Here is a 20,583-nt window from a genome sequence, read left to right on the forward strand (position 1 = left end):
TTTACTTGGCATAATGTTTCAAATTTCATTTATGTTGTAGCAGGTATCAGAATTTCAGTGCTTTTAAATCTGAATACTATACTATTCCAGTGTATGTTTGTATATATGTGGCTGTGTGTATATATGTATTCCATTATATATATATATATATATATATATATATAAAATGCATTTATGTATATGTGACATTTTATTTATCCATTGATGGATGTGTATTATTTTCACCTTTTAGCTATTGAGAATAATGTTACTATGTATATTGTTATATAAATATCTGTTTACATCCAAGATTTCAATTATTTTCAGTATATAACCAAAGTGGAATCATTGCATCATAAAGTTTAAGTTTTTTGAGGAATGGCTTTACTGTCTTCCACCATAGCTGCACCATTTCACATCTCCACCAGCAACATAAAACAGTTCCAATTTCTTCCTGCCAATGGTCCTTGCCAATAGTTGCTATTTCCTTCCTTCTTCTTTCCTTCCTTTCTTCTTTCTTTCCTTCTTTTGGATAATAACCATCCTAATGGGTAAGACGTGAACTTCAGTTAAGGTTTCTTATATTCAGTTCAGTTCAGTTCAGTCGTTCAGTCATGTCTGACTTTTTGCGACCCCATGAATCGCAGCATGCCAGGCCTCCCTGTCCATCAGCATCTCCAGGAGTTCTCTGAAACTCACGTCCATCGAGTCGGTGATGCCACTCAGCCATCTCATCCTCTGTCATCCCCTTCTCCTGCCCCCAATCCCTCCCAACATCAGAGTCTTTTCCAATGAGTGAACTCTTCACATGAGGTGGCCAAAGTACTGGAGTTTCAGCTTTAGCATCAGTCCTTCCAAAGAACACCCAGGGCTGATCTCCTTATATTAGGTCATGACAATTTGAGGTTTGAAGAATAAGTAAACTGCAGCTAGGAAATAGCTGGGGGAGGACACTGAGAATGTTCTGGGCAGAACTTACAGCCTGTGAAAGACCCCCTGGCAGCAGAGAGGGCATTGGAAAGTCCATTTATTTGAAAAGGCTTTGTGTAGCCAGAGGGACAGTGGGGAGACTGGTGAGAGACAGAGAATGAAGAGAGTGTTTCATGAGTTGGCTTGTGTTCCCTCTTCTCCCTCCACCAAAACAGATAGGCGGAAGTCTTAAGCTCAAGTACTGCAATGTGTGACAATATATGGAAGTATCATTAGTGTAGATGTAATTAGTTAAGATGAAGGAAGCCTACTGCAATAGGGTGGGTTCCTAATGCAACATTTCTGATATCCTTATAAGAAGATAACTATGTGAAGACAGACACTGTGAGAATATCCCATGGGGCGGGCATGGAGGGTGCGAGGGTTGTATCCATAAGCCAAGGATCCTCAAAGAAGACAGGAAATAACCAGAGGCTAGGAATATACTAGGAAGGATCCCCCTACAGGTTTCAGGGGAACATGGGCACCCTGCTGATGTCTTGATTTCAGATGTGTAGTCTTCAAATTGTGAGAAAATAAGTTTATTTTAATATGTTGTTCAAACCACTTGATTTGTGGTACTTTGCTATGCCAGCCCTAGGAAGTGAATACATCATATAACAAAGGCTAGGCGTTATCCTAAGAGAAATGATGTGCCAGTGGAAAGTGCCAGAGAGAAGAGAGAAAAGCTGGTAAGGATAGTTGAGAGGCTTTCGGCAGGATTTGAACAGGAGGATTAAGAGAGCAGAGTCCGATAGACATATCGCATTGATGGGAGATGTTTAGCCAGACAACTAACCAGGACTCAGTCAGGATAGTAATAAAAACCAAAAGAGAGCGGTAACGAGAGAACGGGGGCACTCGTTTACTCCGGGCTCGGTCTCCGTCAAACACCGAGTTAAACACTTAGGAGCGAATCGTTTCGCTTGTTTCATGCGCATGCACTCAGTCACTCAGCCGTGTCTGACCCTTAGCAACCCATGGACAGTAGCCCGCCAGGTTCCACTGTCCATGGGGATTTCCAGCCAAGAAAACTGGAGTGGGTTTCCATTTTCTACTCCAGGGGATCTTCCAGACCCAGGGACCAAACCCGCATCTCCTGCATTGACAGGTGGATTCTTTAGCCACCTGGGAAGCTCCATAAAATACATAAAATATATATATAATCAATATATACTATTAATTTTAAACATATAAAATCTTGAAACCTGTGTGCACTGGTATGTATCTACATGGACACAAGTTCTGAAGACCTTTTAATGGATTTATGCAAAAATTAACTACTTTGAGACAATGAACAACAAAAAGGCTGTTTTCTTTTGCTGATCCCTGACAAAGCATTTTAGATTCAGTGTTTAACTTATGGAAAGATATACAAACAGTTAAAAACACTTGTTTCATAAAACATTCCTATAATGTAACTACTATTTTTAATATCTATTATTACAATGAAGGGAGTCTTAAAGAAGAGAACCGTCCGAGGAAGTAGAGGTTAAATTGTTCAAGACAACAGTCTAACTAATACAGCTTTTCTCCAGAGCCTATGGTCTGAGTTACTTGGCTGTATTTACCTCAATCAGAAGGGGCAGTGTTAGAGAGAGAGCATGAAACAAGGGAGACATTTCCATGGAGTAATCAAAACAATTCTTAAACCTTAGACGATCAGGTGAAGGAGTAGCTGATGCTGTCATCTACACAAAGAGGAATGTTGACGTTTGGAGCAGGTGCCGTCCAATGAAGGAAACTGAGTTCCTTTTAGTCAGGGACAGAACACAGCGTCGTGTCCCCAGGCCTGAATGAGCTTGGTCACTTCCTCTGAACGCTGCCCCCATTGAGTCTCAGTCACTGCGTGAATGACACACAGCTGCGTTCCCTGCCTGAGTTCCAGGAAAGCATCTGGAAATAAACAGCACTTAGCTCTGCGGCTGAAACAAAGGCATTGTTTCTTTAATAACACGGCTCTTTGGAAACCATCTCCAGCCCTACTTCAGAAGCCAGGCTGTGCCGACCCTGACATGATGTAGCTTGCTCAGTTCTGCTGGGCAAAGGCCCACGTGGGAGCTGTGTTGGCACCTAACGAGAATGGAAAATACGGCTTGGTGGTGACTTTTGTGAGCCCGTTAAACTGCAACAGGCAGAGACTCGTTTAAGAATGCAGGTGGCGGACCCTCTGTTTATGTAAATTGTGTCTGTCTGTGTGCACACACAGGTCACTGAACTGCAGCAGGACTGGCTGCTGTCAGCCGTGTGTGTACGTCTGCAAGCATGCTGTCTGGAAACCCAGCAGAAGTGAAGCTCTTCCCAACCAGTGTAACAACGAGAGCATATTCCGAATTGACATCTGCTGATATTTATGCTGCGCAGGTGGCAGTGGTGTGGGGAGGCGCTGCTGTTTGCTGCTGTCTGTGCTTAGTCGCTCAGTCGTGTCCGACTCTTTGTGACCCCAGGGACTGTAGCCCCCACCAGGCTCATCTGTCCCTGGGGATTCTCCAGGCAAGAATACTGGAGTGGGCTGCCATGCCCTCCTCCAGGGGAATCTTCCCAACCCAGGGATCGAACCCAGGTCTCCCACATTGTTTATTAAACACAAAATAAATGTTTGGCACATTGTTATCTCACTTCCTGTATACACATCAGGATATGCTGTATATGTAACAGTTACAAAGCTTGTCATGAAACAGTCAACCACAGAACTTCAGAGATACACAAAGTAAACATTAAAGTTGTTCGTGAGTCTAGAGTCGGTTGGTCAGTTCTGCTGTTCTGAACTAGACTTGATGGGGCTCACACAGTAGATGGTCAGCCCTGTGTTGGCTAGGCAACTTCCCAGATCTTACGAGGACTTCCTCACGTGTATGGAGCCTTGGCAGCAACAACCGGGCTGACTCAACTCTGCTCTTCCTGCCTCCTCATCCAGCAGTCTATCCCAGCATGCTTTCCTGGGAAGGATGAGAGGTAACAGAGGAAGCTGAACCACATAAGCACGTTTTTGAGTCATTGCTTGTCACATTTGTTACCCCTTTGTTGACCAAAGAAAATCACATGGTCAAGTCAGAAGTCAGAGTTGGACAAAAGTGTCCCAGGGTGGGAGGGGACAGCAAAGGGTGGGAGGCAGGAGTAGCTTTAGTAGGATCCATTGATGCAATTTATGTACCACAGCATACTTTTCCATTTAATCCTCATAAGAATTCTATAACCAGTTTAGAAATGAAGACACTTAGCTATTTAATGTCCCATCTTATTTAATACGACACAGCTATGAAATTAGGAAGCCAGGACTTGAAGTCAAGATAACTCTTGTCTGTTCGTTTGTTCGTGTTGGTTTGTCCATTTCCATTACATGATGGGAACTAGACTCCAACAGAATGAGGGCAGGGACTCATGAAAATGAGGGGTGCCGTGGTAGTCCAGTGAGCTGTAACTCGGGGAATGGCCAATAAGAGGTCATACTGTGAAGTCTGAGTCAGCTGTGGGTACAAGAAAGATGTGAATTTCAGTTGGACAGCCAGCAAGAACCTATCTAGAGTACTGCTATGAAGGAATAACAGCAAGTTCCCTGGAAGAAGAGTTTTCAGGATCTAGGAAACAGGAAACACAGCCAGGCAGTTGGGAATCAGGGCTGGGTTTCAAGTCAAGGAGGTAACTAAGCACGAGGAAGGGAAACCTAGTTTAAAGCTGGTCATTGACTTCCCCTTGCCTTTTGTATGGAATTCAACATCCTTGACATGGTCTCTGATATGTTCCTCAGGTTGACATCATTTTAGACTGTTCTCCCTGTCATTCTCCTTTCCCAGATTATGTCAAATGTACCATGTCCTTTCTCACCTTCTGGCATTTACACATCATTTCCTTTTTTTTTTTTTTCCCTAACTTTTTACACTTCCTCTATTTGGCTAGCTCTTATGCATCTTTTAGTTTTTTATTATTTCAGATTAATTAAATGTTATCCCCTCTAAGACACCTCCAGAGCACCCTGTACTTCTTTATTTGCACATATTTGTTTCAGTCTTTGTCTTTCCTCTAGAGCAAGGGTTGGCGAACCTCTCCTGTAAAGAGCCAGATACTATGTCTTATATCCTTTGTGGGCTACATAATCTCCAATGTTACTACTCTGGTGTCATAGAGTGAAAATTGTATTAACAGTCTGAAAGTGAATGGGCACATCTGTGTTCCAATAAAGCCTTATTTATAAAAACAGATTGTGGGCTGAATTTGATCCATGGGCTATAGCTTGCTGTTTCTTGCTCTGAGTGTAAGCTCCATGAGACTTGGGAGTTTGTCCATAATGTTCACCACTGGGTCCCAGTAACCAGCTCAAAAATGGTTCACAGTCGATGCAGAAACCCCTTCACGGAGCATAGCCTTGTCCTGGTGAAGGGGCTTACATAACTCAATGAAGCTATGAACCATACCATGCAGGGCCACCCAAGATGGACAATGCCCATCGAAAGTAAAGATTAGACTCTAGGGAGGGTCTGGATGGGGGAATCAAGTACAGCCCTTGACTCATCCAAATGTCTAACTAGTTGTATTTATTAGATTTGCATAACTGTCACAAAATTACCTCAAACTTGATGGCTAAGAACAATGAAAATACCTTTCTGTTCTGTTCTGCAGGTCAGAATTTTGGCATGCAATCTCAGTGGGTTAAACTCAAGGTGTTAGCTAGGTTGTCTTCCTTTCCAGACACTCTTGGGGAGCATCTGTTTCAAGGTCACCTATGTTCCTTGGTCCATGGGTCCCTTTCTCCAAGTTCACAATCCACTCTCTCTGACCGTTTTCCATCCTCCTATCTCCCTCTCTCACCACAGTCGTGAAACATTCTTTACTTTTAAGGATGTATGTAATCAGATTAGACCCAGATAAAAATGTGACATTTAATAATCAAAGGACATGATTTAAAAGCTCATGTAAATATCCAATTACCACAAAATATCTAAGATTCTAAACAGACAATTTTACAAAATTGGCTAAGTGAGCATTGAATGAGGACCCACTATGTTCTTGATATGTTACACATGGTGCTGAATATTTTCCAGCTTTATTGAAATATCATTGGCATATAACATGTAATTCTAAGGGGTATAATCTGTTGGTTTGATACACTTAACATATTGTGAAATAATTGCCACTGTAGCCTTAGATAACACCTCCATCTTGTTATAAATTACCATTTCTTTTTTGTGTGGATTTGAGACTCTTAGCAATTTTCAAGTATATAACGCAGTATTATTAACTGCAATCACTGTGCTATATATTAGATCCCTGGGACTTACTTACAACTGGGAGTTTGTACCTTTTGACCAACATCTTTCCATTTCCTCCACCCTCTAGCCTTCGTTAAATGTCATTCTAGTCTCTGTATTAACGAGTTTGACTCTTTAAGATTCCACATATAAATGATACCATATAGTATTTGTCTTTCTGTTTGACTTATTTCATTTAGCATTATGTCCTCAAGGACCATTCATGTTGTGGCAAACAGCCTTATTTCCTTCTTTCTTTTGGCTGAATAATAATCCTGTGTGTGTGTGTGTGTGTGTGTGGTGTGTTTCTATGTATTTATCTATTTATCCATTGACAGACCCTTAGATTTTCCCCATATTTTGGCTGTTATGAATAATACTGCAATGAACATGAGAGTACAGATCTATTTGAAATCGTGTTTTTGTTTCCTTGGAATATAAAGTGGCAGTTCTGTTTTTAATTATTTTCAGGAATCATCATCATACTGGTTCCCTTAGGGCTGTATCAATTTATATTCCCACCAACAATGCACAGGGCTTTGCTTTTCTCCACATCCTCACCAACACTTTTTTCTTGTCTTTTTAGTCACAGCCGTCTGTGTGGCTGAACCACACTGACTCCACTTCGTCTGCTCCATCTCAGGACCTCAGCCCTTCCCTCTCCCTTCCCTTTCTGCATGGCTGAGCTTTAGCCTATTCACAAGGAATGTGCCCAGCCAGATCAGTTTCCTATCAGCATCTCCCCTTGCCTTCATCTGATATGAAAACTGGAAGAATGTCTTTTGCTGAGGAAGCTGGTTAAGTCCAGAGATCCTTGGAAGGGAGGAAATCCCTTGGTTCCTCCTGGTGCGGAGGTGTTTCTCCCTTAGTGAAAAGTGAGTATTAGTCACTCAGTCGTGTCCAACTCTTTATGACCCTATGGACTGTAGCCCACCAGGCTCCTCTGTCCATGGAATTCTCCAGGCAAGAATACTGGAGTGGGTAGCCATTCCCTTCTCCAGGAGATCTTCCCCACCCATGAATCAAAACCACATCTCCTGGATTGCAGGAGGATTCTTTACCATTTGAGCCTGTCAGACTATTTTTAGCTTTGGCCCCTTTAAATACCCCTGTAGCCTTTTCTGTGGTGAAAGTGTAGCTGGGAATGCCTCAGCATCTTAGGTCACCCAGTTGCAAATTACTCAAGGTAAACTTCATAACTGTTCTTCATGGAGCTGCCTGCTCTGTTGTTTGGTCTCAAAGCTCCTTCTCAGCTCAGAGGATATTATTCATTATCCCCACCATCCAACATCATTCTAACAGGTATGAGATGATATCTCAGTGTGCTTTTCATTTGCATTTTCCTGGTGATTACTGAGGAAGTGCATTTTATCCTAAGAATCCACTCCAGTTGATTGATGATGGTCTCATGGAAAGGCGTGTTGAGAAATTTTCTCAGACCTCATGAAAACGTGTTGTACTTGATTATAAATATCTGGACACTGAAAGAGGCAGTCTGTCTGCCTGCTGTGATTTTACCATTCTTGACGTATTTAGGAAATTATATTAAAAGGAGAAACACGAGTTGCCTAAATTCTGGGATTTAACTCCTAAGAAACCTGGACTATGTTTCAAGCAGGAAAAATTGGCTTCAAATCTCAGTTTCTACCTTTGTTATGACTAAGACTTTATTATCATCACTGACTTCTGTGGGTCTCTGTTGTTTCAACTGGAAACTGAAAATAGTAGTAATTCCTGCCTCACAGCTCTGTTATAAAAGTTTAATAAGGTCATATCTGCTAAGTATTTAGCATCAGATAATTGTTCGGTAGATATTGGTTATCCCAATTAACTGAAGGACTCACAGCACCAGGGCAGCAGAGAAAGCACCAAATTCAGACATTCTGTTTGCTCAGGGGTAGCTTAAAGGTATTTACATGACAAAAGTAAGCCACAGAAGGAAATCGCTGAGAAACTAGAGTAAGCACATTGATAAATAGTTCTAAGTAAAAGCAATTTTAGCCCAAAACCCTAAGGCTGTCTTCTCTTTCTCTCTCTCTGGGTGACTGTCAAACCCCAGAGATACGGCTTCTTACAGCAACAGACTTAGAGATAAATCATGCTCTGGATGGGCAGTAACTACACTTGAATTCCAGGTGGGTGGACTTGCTGTCAGAAAGAAGCACAAGGAGCCTGATGGACTTAATGCAAAAGACAAATCAAGGTGTGAGTGTGTGTGCACATGTGGGCGCAAATGCATGCGTGTGTACGTGTGCATACATAGTTCAAGGAAAACAGGCTTATCCTCAGAAGATAAATCCTGCCCTGTCTTTCCCTGCTAGTATTTATGAAGTCAACCAGGCACTTTTCCAATTCACTTCACTCCCCCTTGACCATTTATCCCATTTACTGGATCCTTGGGGAGCTCCAGAGAGCACAACCAGTTGTGCCCCTCACGCCTAGGGCTGACGACTGTCTATTGAGAACCTGAGAGCAAAAGCTCCTTTCACATCTATTATGAAGTAGTTCTTTCTTTCCACTGACTTCTGGTGGCAACTGCCCTGAAAGAACAGCTTAGGAGAGATATTAGTCAATTTGTGAGATTTGAATTTGAAACAAAGGAAATCAAGACAAGTAAAAGCCCTTACTTCTGAGATTAAATATTATACTTTTGACATACACTCTTAATAATTTATCAAATCAATGAACACTTTGTTATTTGTAATAGTTCTCTGGATTTTATGGTGTTTCCCTCATATACATAAACCAAAAAAAAAAAAAAAGCACAATAACCCTGATTCTAGGTAGAACAGATTCTATTACACGCATTTAATGGATTAAAAAAAAATTATAACATCTCTCTGAATATCCAGACAGTACTTTCTACTGACCTTCTTTTCTGAATTTGCTCTTGCTATATGTGACTCCCTTGCAACCAACACAGCCTTAGCAATGAATACAAAGCATTTAACCACACCCCTGGCATTTACTTCATTCGTTAATATGAATGAATCACTGCAAGAAGGGGTTATCAGTGGTTTTAAACTTAGGGTATTAAAGCCTTCCTGAGTGGGTATGGAGATGTGTTGGGATGTGCATTTCTGTATGAATGTGTAGTATTTAGCCGGAAATCAGTGCTTGGGGACCAGGGTTGCTAAATACCTGCATCGTGGTGAGAGTACAGTACAAGCAGGAGTAAGCCTGCCAAAATCTTGTTTCTCAAGAGTCAGTGGAGCAGCATATGAAAAAGATGTTTTGGAATCCTGATATATGGCTTTTCAACTTGAGCACTCTAAGTTACAGAGCAGGGTCATTTGTATTAAAAAAAAAAAAAAAAATTAGCCCAGAATATAAAAGAAAAGGTCAGACTATAAAGTCCAAGGAAAATATATACTCAGAGTAATTCCTTGTTAAAGATGTTAATTATAAAGTTCATAGAGGTCAACCCTCACACATTAACACTGGTAGCGGTAAATTAGAACATTCTGATTTTAATGACTGTTCCTGGCAATGTTATTTTGGGTTTTGTTAGTTTGGTGGAGTGTGTGTGTATGTGTGTGTGTGTGTGTGTGTTTAAAAATTAAAGGTCAGCAGAATAGCTGGAGGGAAGGAGAATTTATTCAGATCCTTATGAGTACACCCTTGGAAACGTATTGTGGGCATTTTCTGTGGCTACAGCATCCTGGAGGAAGAAAGTACCGTGGTCTCCATGGTGGTGGGCAGTGAATTTAAAGAGTGATTTAGGGCCTTCCCAACCTACATGCAACAGCCTCTCCACAAAGCTTAGGCCAGGCAAAGATGTTTCTCTTTTCTCTGTCATTCTCTCTCTTCATCCAGCAGGTGAGGGTTTCATAGTGGAATAATTCAAAGTGAAAGAACCCATGGGTAAGGCAACAGTAGCCGTCGAACGTTCCTTAAGCCACTTGATCTCACTAGAGTATCCACATATCCTATCTGCCTTTTTGCAAATTCCATGCATTTGACTAGACTTAAATCTTTCTCTCCATTCTGCTTTTCTCCTGTTCCTACATCCTGATAGGATTATGTAGCATTTCGTCAAGCACTATAGTGGTGATTCAGTTGCTTAGTCATGTCTGACACTTGCGCCTGACCCCATGAACTGTAGCCCACCAGGCTCCTCTGTCCCTGGGATTCTCCAGGCAAGAATACTGGAGTGGGTTGCCATTACCATAAGTTTTAAAATAGGCTTTTTTAGAGTCTGCATCAGAGTCTCAAGTCAGAACATGATTAGTCCAACACTCAGAATCTCATATCCCTATATTTACCATTGCCTAAATGGAGAGTGAAAAAGTTGGCTTAAAGCTCAACATTCAGAAAACGAAGATCATGGCATCTGGTCCCATCACTTCATGGGAAATAGATGGAGAAACAGTGGAAACAGTGGCAGACTTTATTTTTTGGGGCTCCAAAATCACTGCAGATGGTGACTGCAGCCATGAAGTTAAAAGACGCTTACTACTTGGAAGAAAAGTTATGACCAACCTAGATAGCATATTGAAAAACAGAGACATTACTTTGCCAACAAAGGTCCGTCTAGTCAAGGCTATGGTTTTTCCAGTGGTCATGTATGGATGTAAGAGTTGGACTGTAAAGAAAGCTGTGTGCCGAAGAACTGATGCTTTTGAACTGTGGTGTTGGAGAAGACTCTTGAGAGTCCCTTGCACTGCAAGGAGATCCAACCAGTGCATCCTGAAGGAGATCAGGCCTGGGATTTCTTTGGAAGGAATGATGCTAAAGCTGAAACTCCAGTACTTTGGCCACCTCATGTGAAGAGTTGACTCATTGGAAAAGACTCTGATGCTGGGAGGGATTGGGGGAAGTAGGAGAAGGGGAAGACAGAGGATGAGATGGCTGGATGGCATCACTGACTCGATCGACATGAGTCTGAGTGAACTCCGGGAGTTGGTGATGGACAGGGAGGCCTGCCGTGTTGCAGTTCATGGGGTCGCAAAGAGTCGGACACGACTGAGTGACTGAACTGAACTGAAGTAGTTGTATATAGAGTTAAGGATATTGCAGTCCCTTGCCTTCTCCACAAAGTACAAAGTATATATTTTTAAAAAATTAGTATTGATATTTATTGTAACTTTTAAATATGTGTCTTCAATAATATATAGGGCTTCCCTGATGGCTCAGCAGGTAAAGAATCTGCCTGCAGCGCAGGAGATACAGGAGATGCAGGTTCCATCCCTGGGTCAGGAAGATCCTCTGGAGAAGGAATGGCAATCACTCCAGTATTCTTGCCTGAAAATTCCCATGAACAGAGGAGCCTGGTGGACTACAGTCCAATGGGTTGCAGAGAGTCGCAACTGAGCGACTAAGCACATGTGAAACACAGCAATATATGGTATAATGTGTTACATATATTAGGTCCTCAACAAATGCCTTTGCCATAAGTAAAATCTCTTTGAATATATGCTTCATTTGACCAGGAAGTCTTATAAGCTCAGGTACTAAGCTAGAAGCTTAGTCAATAGAGGAACATTCAGTACTGGTAAAGACACATTTAGCCCAAATGATGGAAATCAAATGTTATATCTGTTTGCATTACTTAAAGCATTTCCAATTACAGAAGGAAAAAAAAAAAAAAAAACAATGGATAAAACTGTCACATACATTTCAATGCAATAAAATGGTATATACTCTACTTTTATCTGTGTGTACATTCTTTTTTATTTTCTGTGATATATTCTGGACTGGTTTGCATGGTCTGTAGGAATCAAATTCTGTTTGGATCCTTGGACCGCAATTAATGCCTTGCCATACTCTGGAAAATCACATTCAGTACCAGGGACAGAGCAAAATTGCTCCTTTCTGAACTACAGCTGTTTCCTGAATTATTTTTTTCTCCTGCTAATACATCCAGACACACGTCTGTTTCTTAATTGCAGGAGGAGTTGTTACAAGACATCTTGAATTTTAACAACCTATTTTAAATGAAGGAAATGGACTAAAAGCAGACTAGGGAAAACTTTAAGTATTTTTCCAGGATTCAAAAATTAACAACCCAGAAGTATGTAAAGACAAACACTGATATTATACAGATGAACAAATGGCTGGGTTGGGGAGATGAGGGATCCGTCATTAACAAATAGAGGATATCATAGGACAGACTTATCAGAGAATGGGAAAATGAGCTGGACAATGTGGTCGTAAACACACCAAGACATACTGGAGGAGTTGAAATTTACATTTAGGATGGGAAAAAGCATTTTGAGAATTTGGTCTTATGGATGGAAAAGGAAGTCCCAAAGTTTTCTAGGAAAGAAATAACTAATAATACCAGAATTGTGATTAGCTCATCTTTTTTCAAACAAAGAGGGAATTTAAAACAATTACACAGTGTTCTCATAAAGCCTTAGAATTATAAATTATAAAATACTACAGATTAATGTCACCAACATGTGAATTGATGATCAAAATGGATCATTTTTTAAGATTGTATCTTAGGACTGTGATGGGTCTTTCTTGCTGCACGCAGGCTCTCTCTAGTTGCAGTGAGGGGGGTGGGGGTACTCTCTGTTGTGGTGTGTGGGCTTCTGCAGTGACTTCTCTTGCTGTGGAGCTCAGACAAGAGCTCTGTTGCGGACAGATGAGTATAGCTGCTGCTCATGGGCTCTAGAGCACTCTCTAGTTGTGATACACAGGCTTAGCTGCTCTACAGAATGTGGGATCTTTTCAGACCAGGACGAAACCAGCGTCCCTTGCATTGCAAGGCAGATTCTTGACCACTGGACTGCCAGGGAAGCCTTGAAATGTATAATCTTCATCTGTACTGTGCATTTCCTATGGAGAAGGTAGCCACTTATTTTTAGACTTCTCATCTCTTTATGAACACCTGTGTTTGTCAAATATTTATTAAATCTCCACTATGTTTTAAAAACTTCAAGAGGCAATGTCCATCAGAGTGGCCAAGACACAGTGCACATCCCATGGGAACTCCCAGCTGCTGAAACATGAAGATGGTTGTCTTGATCAAGAGCAGGGCATGCGCTGCGGAAAGGAGTTGAGCAAATACTGGTTTTCTTGGTTAGTATGTATTACGTACAAAGTGCATATTTAATCTATTTTCACTGTGTTCTGTCATCTCCATTTGCACACGTGAGTAACCTTCTAATGTTTGCATAAATATCCTGCTTCCCACTAAAATATAATTTTTTGTTCTTAGAGCCCTGCTTTCTGGTAGAAGTATATATATATATATTTATAGCTATCTATTTCACATTTAATGTATGTTTATTTTGGTTATGATGTTAATAAACGGCAGTGGATTATTAGAAAAAAAATCAGTTGAGGCAGCAGCTCACTTTATAAAAATATGAAAAAAAATGTATGTTTTAGCTCTTCCTCATGATTTCTTCTAAGTATCTTATACTTTTTATGAAGCCCCAAAACCTTATATTCAAAGAAATACTGTGATTCTATAAAGGTTTATATTATCACTTTTGATAGTAGTCATAGTAACAAATAACTGAAAATACTACCTGACCATTATGTGTAAGATATAGTACTAAGTACTTTCCTTGGTTTATCTCACTCAATTTGTATTTAATCATCACACTCAGTGGAGATATATATATATATATATATATATATTTTTTTTTTTTTTTTTTCTTCTATATGTCATAGATCTGAAAACTGAGACTTGGAAAACATGTAATTTGTCCAAAGTCAAGCAGTTGTTATGTATGTGTATGTTTTTGTACTTTAACAGATACTTTTGTTGTATTTACTATTTGCCAAGAATGGTTTTAAACAAGTTACGAGAATGAAGTTATTTTGTTAGTATTTTTATTATATCCATTTTATAGATGTGGAAATGGAAGTTTCATGAGGCAAACTCCCTGTACCCAAGACCACACCTTACAAAGGGATGAAATCAAGATTCGAATCCAGACAGTCTAACTTCCAGGTTCACTGTTTCAAATAACATCCTAAGGCTTTTGGAAACGGGACTTTATTCCTTCAAACTGTACTTCTCAACTATTTACTGCTTACATCCATCCTGAATATCCCTTTTAGTGAAGGGGACTTTGAACCCTCACTTTATTTTGTAAAATGATTTTTCTTTATTAAATCCACTTCTCATTTCTTTAGAGACTTCGAAAGCCACTTCTTTACTTCCAGAAGCACTTGCGATCTCGATTCAGTGGTTCTGAAATCTAAAGGGCGATCAGGGCAGGGGCATCCTTGTCTGCCATCAGAATCCAAGCCCTCTCACCGCTCTTCCCCTGCCACACACACAGCTACACGTCTTACCGTGTACTTTTGTTTACAATAATCTGTGCCTCCTGCTTTCTGAAATATCCCTTGACTCTTACTTCTGTGCCAGTTATAACCTCAACTCCGTTATAAATGTCTCCTTTATGTCAGAAACCTTCTCACAGAATGTTCCCTCACCTTCTTTTGTTTCTGAAACCAACTCTCCCCTGACAACACTTCTTCTTTGAAGCTGGTTTATTAGTTCTCACCTTGTGGTCTCTGAGGTGATGTCACCAGTCTCTAACTTATTTTTGCTTCTATTACAAATCTTTCTCTTGCTCTCTTATAAAAAGCTCTCCTTTGTGTCTCACAATCTCCAACTGTACATTCTACTGATTAATGGATACTTTTAGTGTCTTATATAAGTGACCTGTCCCTCCCCAAAATGCTCAAATGTTTTTAAAAAGATACTTGTGTCCCTAGTGATGAATGTATCTAGTCTCACAGTATCTGCATAGACCCTTTGACCAGAATCCTGGTCTCTAAACCCCTCTTACTACTCATTAATATCATGCACTGACCATTGTTTCACAGCACACACCATATAGGACCTGGATTCATATCTTCCCCTGAACTCTATGTCTCTCCTTCAGTATGGAGCTGGATCAGCAATATAACCGTACTGCTCTCAACATTTCTCAACCTCTTTGAATCATACAACTTTCAAAATCACTTCGTTAAGTAACTCACGTTAGAGCCATTTTCCAACAATACCAATATTTTTGATCTCTAATTATATATGAGATTCAATAAACAAACCTTTTAATGTGATATAATAGACAATGTACTAAGCAGCTAACATCTATTAACTCTTAATCTTCATCATTAACTATTAATACTTCCATTTTTAATGAAGAAAGGAAGCCAAGATTGTTTACATTACTTGTGCAAGTTTATGCCTCTATATATAGGATAGAAGGCTTTCCCAGCAACTCAGTGATAAAGAATCTGCCTACTATACAGGAGACGCAAGAGATGCAGGTTTGATCCCTGGGTCGGGAAGATCCCCTAAAGGAGTGCATGGCAATCCACTCCAGTATTCTTGTCTGGAGAATTCCATGGACCAAGGAATGTGGTGAGCTACAGTCCATAGAGTCACAAAGAATCAGACATGACTGAAATGACTAAGCACACACACACATATAAAATGGACGCTGGTATTTAAACCCTCGAAAATGTGGCTGTAGGGCTCATGTTCTCGATGATATGATTATTGGGCAAGCTTTGTGGTCGAATGAGGAATTCCCATATGCAGAGAAGTCAGTTGTGTTATATATACAAACAACTTAATTGCCACTGAATGTAGTTATAGCTATAACATACAACCTAAAATACAGAAGGTAAATATTAGTCACCTTTTTTCACATTATTCAGAGCAGCTTCATATAAGGATTATTCTGAAAAAAAAAAAAAAAGGAGGTAGCAGCAACTGTTTAGACACTGAAGAATATATTTTAAGTGTTTGAAGATTTTAGATGTGCATAATTTAAATTTTCAAGTCTAAGTGCAAAGATTATACATACTACATCGTATCTATGCCAATTGAAAATTCTCATCCAAGCTCCATTTGTTGAGAACCTGAAACTCTGAGAATGTTTCCTTTGACAAAATCCCAACAGCTCTTAAATCATGTATCTTTAAGAAAAGTGAAAGAGAAGGGACACATTGGAGGCATGAAGGGGAAATACCATTTTGAGAGACAGAATCCCCAGGGAAATTGGACTGTTCACCTAAAATGAATTTATTGGCCCCTTGCGATGCCCACCTCGCTAAGTCCATGTAGTGTTTACTCTGTTCTTTTATTCCTTGTCCCCGGGAGGAAATTTCGTATTGTGCTTGCCTTTTCAATGATTTCAAAACTTCTATTCACTACCTACTCTTTAACTGCTCTACCTGCTTCCACCTGATCTGCCATCTTGAAGCACCACTTTATTCTGACACTTTTTTTTTTCTCCCACAAAGACTCTTACATAGCCCAGAACACCTAAAAACAGTTACTTTGCCTGGCATTTAAAGCCCTGAAAATCATAAGATTCGCAACACTGTCCAAATGTTTCACTAGTACAGAATATGAATTTGCCATCAAAATAAGACATTCATTTTCTATCTTTGTTTACATTGTTAATCAAATTATCAAAGCAGAAAGGCTTTTTTTCTTTTTGCGTATATTCTCTTCTACAGAGCTATGAAATTTCATAATCATCTGAACTCTTGACAGGTTACAACTGGATGTCTTCAGCTTGCTGCTGTTCAGTTACTCTGTTGTGTCTGATTCTTTGTGACACCATGGACTGCAGCAATGCCAGTCTTCCCTGTCCTTCACTATCTCCCAGAGCCTGCTCAAACTCACGTCCAGTGAGTCGGTGATGAAATCCAACCATCTCGTCCTCTGTCGTTTCCTTCTCCTCCTGCCCTCAATCTTTCCCAGCATCAGGGTCTTTTCCAATGATTTGGCTCTTCACATCAGGTGGCCAAATATTGGAACTTCAGCATCAGTCCTTCCAATGAATATTCAGGGTTGATTTCCTTTAGAATTGACTGGTTGGATCTCCTTGCAGTCCAAGGGACTCTCAAGAGTCTTCTTCAATACCACAGTTCCAAAGTATGAATTCATTGGCACTCAGCCATCTTTATGGTCCAACTGTCACATCCATACGTGACTACTGGAAAAATCATAGCTTTGATTTGATGGACCTTTGTCAGCAAAGTGATATCTCTGCTTTATAATATGTTGCCTAGGTTTGCCATAGCTTTTCTTTCAAGGAGCAAGTGTCTTTTAATTTCATGGCTGCAGTCACTATCTGCAAGGATTTTGGAGCCCCAGAAAATAAAGTCTGTCACTGTTTCCATTGTTTCCCCATCTATTTGCCATGAAGTAATGGGACTGGATGCCATGATCTTCGTTTTTCGAATGTTGAGTTTTAAGCCAGCTTTTTCGCTCTCCTCTTTCACCTTCATCAAGAGGCTCTTTAGTTCCTCTTCGCTTTCTGCCATAAGGGTGGTGTCATCTGCATATCTAAGGTTATTGATATTTCTCCCGGCAATCTTGATTCCAGCTTGTGCTTCATCCAACCTAGGGTTTCACCTGATGTACTCTGCATTTACATTAAACAGAGTGACAACAACAGCCTTGACATACTTCTTTCCCAATTTGGAACAAGTCTGTTGTTCCATGTCTGGTTCTAACTGTTGCTTCTTAGCCTGCTCACAGGTTTCACAGGAGGTAAATAAGATGATCTGGTATTCTCATCTCTTTAAGAATTTCCAGTTTGTTGTGATCCATACAGTCAAAGACTTTAATGTAGTCAATGAAGCAGAAGTAGATGTTTATTTTCTGGAATTCTCTTGTTTTTTTCTATGATCCAACAGATGTTGGCAATTTGATCTACGGTTCCTCCGCCTCTTCTAAATCCAGCTTGAACATCTGAAAGTTCTTGGTTCATGTACTGTTGAAGCTTAACTTGGAGAATTTAGAGCATTCAAAATCAGCTTAGAACTATATATTCTGAATAATAAATCTGTCTCTATAGCTGTTTTGTTTGTATACCCACTTCCATGATCCTTGTCAGTGTCACCCAAGATTGGTTACTTTGATGTCTTCCTTTGGTGAATGAGGAAATGTGTCACAACACTCACCCAGTTATCCTGAAGATTAGAACAACCAGAGTCTAAAAGGCATCCAAGAGTATCTGATATATAATGAGTACTGTGGGAGGTATTGCTGTTTTCATGCTTAATGTTGTGGTTGTACTGTGTCCAATCTGTAGTCCTTGGCCATAACCAACAACACATGCAAGCATCTTTTGTCCCTCAGTCTTTCCTGTTTGAACTGTATCTCCTGCACTCAGGTGTTCTGGCCAACCTTAGATATTATCTTGAGTTTTCATTTTTCCCTCACTTCAAAAATTCAAGTCACCAACTCCTGTCTATCACAACTTAGAAAAATGTCTCAAGTCCATTTGCTTCTCTTGTTTCCAACTTGTTCCACCACCTCAATGCCATCCTCCCCTCTCACATGGACCACTGCCCTGGCTCACTAACAGACTTCTGTTTCTACTCTTTTCCACTTCTCATGAAACAGCCAAAGCGATCATTTAGAATATGTTTCACTTTAGAAAATTCATCTGTTGTTTTTTGTTGTTTTTAGGATAAAACCTGTACATGTTACTATGGCCTGGAGGAAGGTCACTGTTTGCTTCTATGTATCTTCAGCTTTGTTGCATTGCCATTGTCCCTGGATCCCACTGGATATTAGACTCATTAACCGCCCCTCTCTCCCTCTCATGTGCAAGGTCTCTCCTACATCTGAGACATTGCACATCATGTTTCCTTTGTTTGGAAAGTGATCTTATACACTCGTTAATATATCTGCCCAATTTTCATTAAGTTCATAATTACATGAGCTCACAATCATATCCAAACGTCACATAAAATGCCACCTCAGAGAGGATTTGTCTGGTCATTCTATATAAAGTGGCCTCTATCCCTTGTGCTTTCTCATCCCCTTAGTTTGAGTTTTCAGAGCACGTAGCTTAACAGTAATGATCTTGTCGATTTACAGTATACCTTTTAACATACACCTTCCTCTCTGGAATATAAGTTCCATTAGGGCAGGAGTCCTATCTGTCTTGCTCATGACTACATCCCTACCATCTTGTCCTCAATGAATATTTATTGAGTGAATGAAAGACTCATGTGCATTTTTAAGAAAGCATTCTTTATGCCATCCAACTGATGAAATAGTTTCTTATAATGTGTGATGCATTAAAATCTCCCCCACTTTTAACTTATAATTTACTTTCTTATTCCTCCTCTAGATCTAAATCCCCTGATAGCATAGGCTCTTCATATTTCCCACTGAAATATGAGAAACACATGGTCTCATATATCATGGTGTTTAGTAAGTGATTAATCAGCAAGTGAATGGCCTGTGCTTGGAATATGGTGTATGTCATCATCCAACTGCTCATTTAATCAACACCTATTAAACACAGTCTACGTTAAAGAAACAGAGAAACAGGAATGTTTAATAAGACAGACATGCTTTCTGCTTGTGCCAGGAAGCTTGTAGTCTACGGCAGGGTTTCTCAGCTCTTGCCATTTGGAGCTGGGTCATTCTTCAGTGTGGGGTGCAGTCTCACATGTTGTAGGTTGTTTGGCAGCTTATCTGGCCTCTGTCTACTATTTGTCTGTAGTACGCCTCCTGACTCCCAGTTTTCACAGCCAAAAGCTTCTTTGGGCTTTGCCAGACGTCCCCTGGAGTGTCAAATCACCTCTGGTGGACAACCATTGGTCTAGTAAAAGAAACCTATGTTGCTATGTAAGCAGATATGTGTGTAACCACAAATTGTGACCAATGCTATGGAAGTAAGAGTAAAGACTGAAATATTAGAATATAACTAGGGAGACTGACTTGAAACTGTTGGGTGGAGGTGGTCAATGAATTCAGTGTTACTGGTGATATCCTGCGGCAAGAGTAGGATGACAGGTAAAAAGTTGGAAGAAGAAGGTTTTGGGCAGAAGGACCAGCATGTGTGGAGGTCCTGAAGCATCACACAGCTTGGATCGCACGGGAGAACTGGCTCGTGCTGACTGAGGTGTGAGGTAGCATGAGAGGGAGCTGGGAAGTTACAGGCAAGGCCGTGCAGGGGACTGAGAGTCATTAGGAATTCAGGATTCTATCGTAAGATAGGTATCACTGGGTTTCCCCAGTGGCTCAGCGGTTAAAGAATCTGCCTGAAATGCAGGAGATGTGACAGGAGCTACAGGTTTGATCCCTGGGTCAGGAAGATCTCCTGGAGAAGGAAATGGCTATCCACTCCAGTATCTTGCCTGGGAAATCCCATGAACATAGGAGCCTGGTAGGCTATAATCCATGGGGTCGCAAAGAGGTGGACATGGCTTAGCAACTAAACAGAATCATAAGATTAAGAGGAAGAAGGGAAAGTTTTAAGCAGCAAGGGTGAAGTAGGGGCATCCAAAATAGAATTGGATTTCTATAAATGAAATTCTGTGATTGCATAATGGGGAAGGAGGCTATGAGAGGTATTAGGGTGAGAGACGATAGTGACTTGGTCTGGAGGAGTCGTGTTGGACACTGAAACGTGGATGGTGGATAAAATCACCT

This window comes from Bos indicus, chromosome 8, assembly GCF_029378745.1.
Source record: "Bos indicus isolate NIAB-ARS_2022 breed Sahiwal x Tharparkar chromosome 8, NIAB-ARS_B.indTharparkar_mat_pri_1.0, whole genome shotgun sequence".
Lineage (NCBI taxonomy): Eukaryota > Metazoa > Chordata > Mammalia > Artiodactyla > Bovidae > Bos > Bos indicus.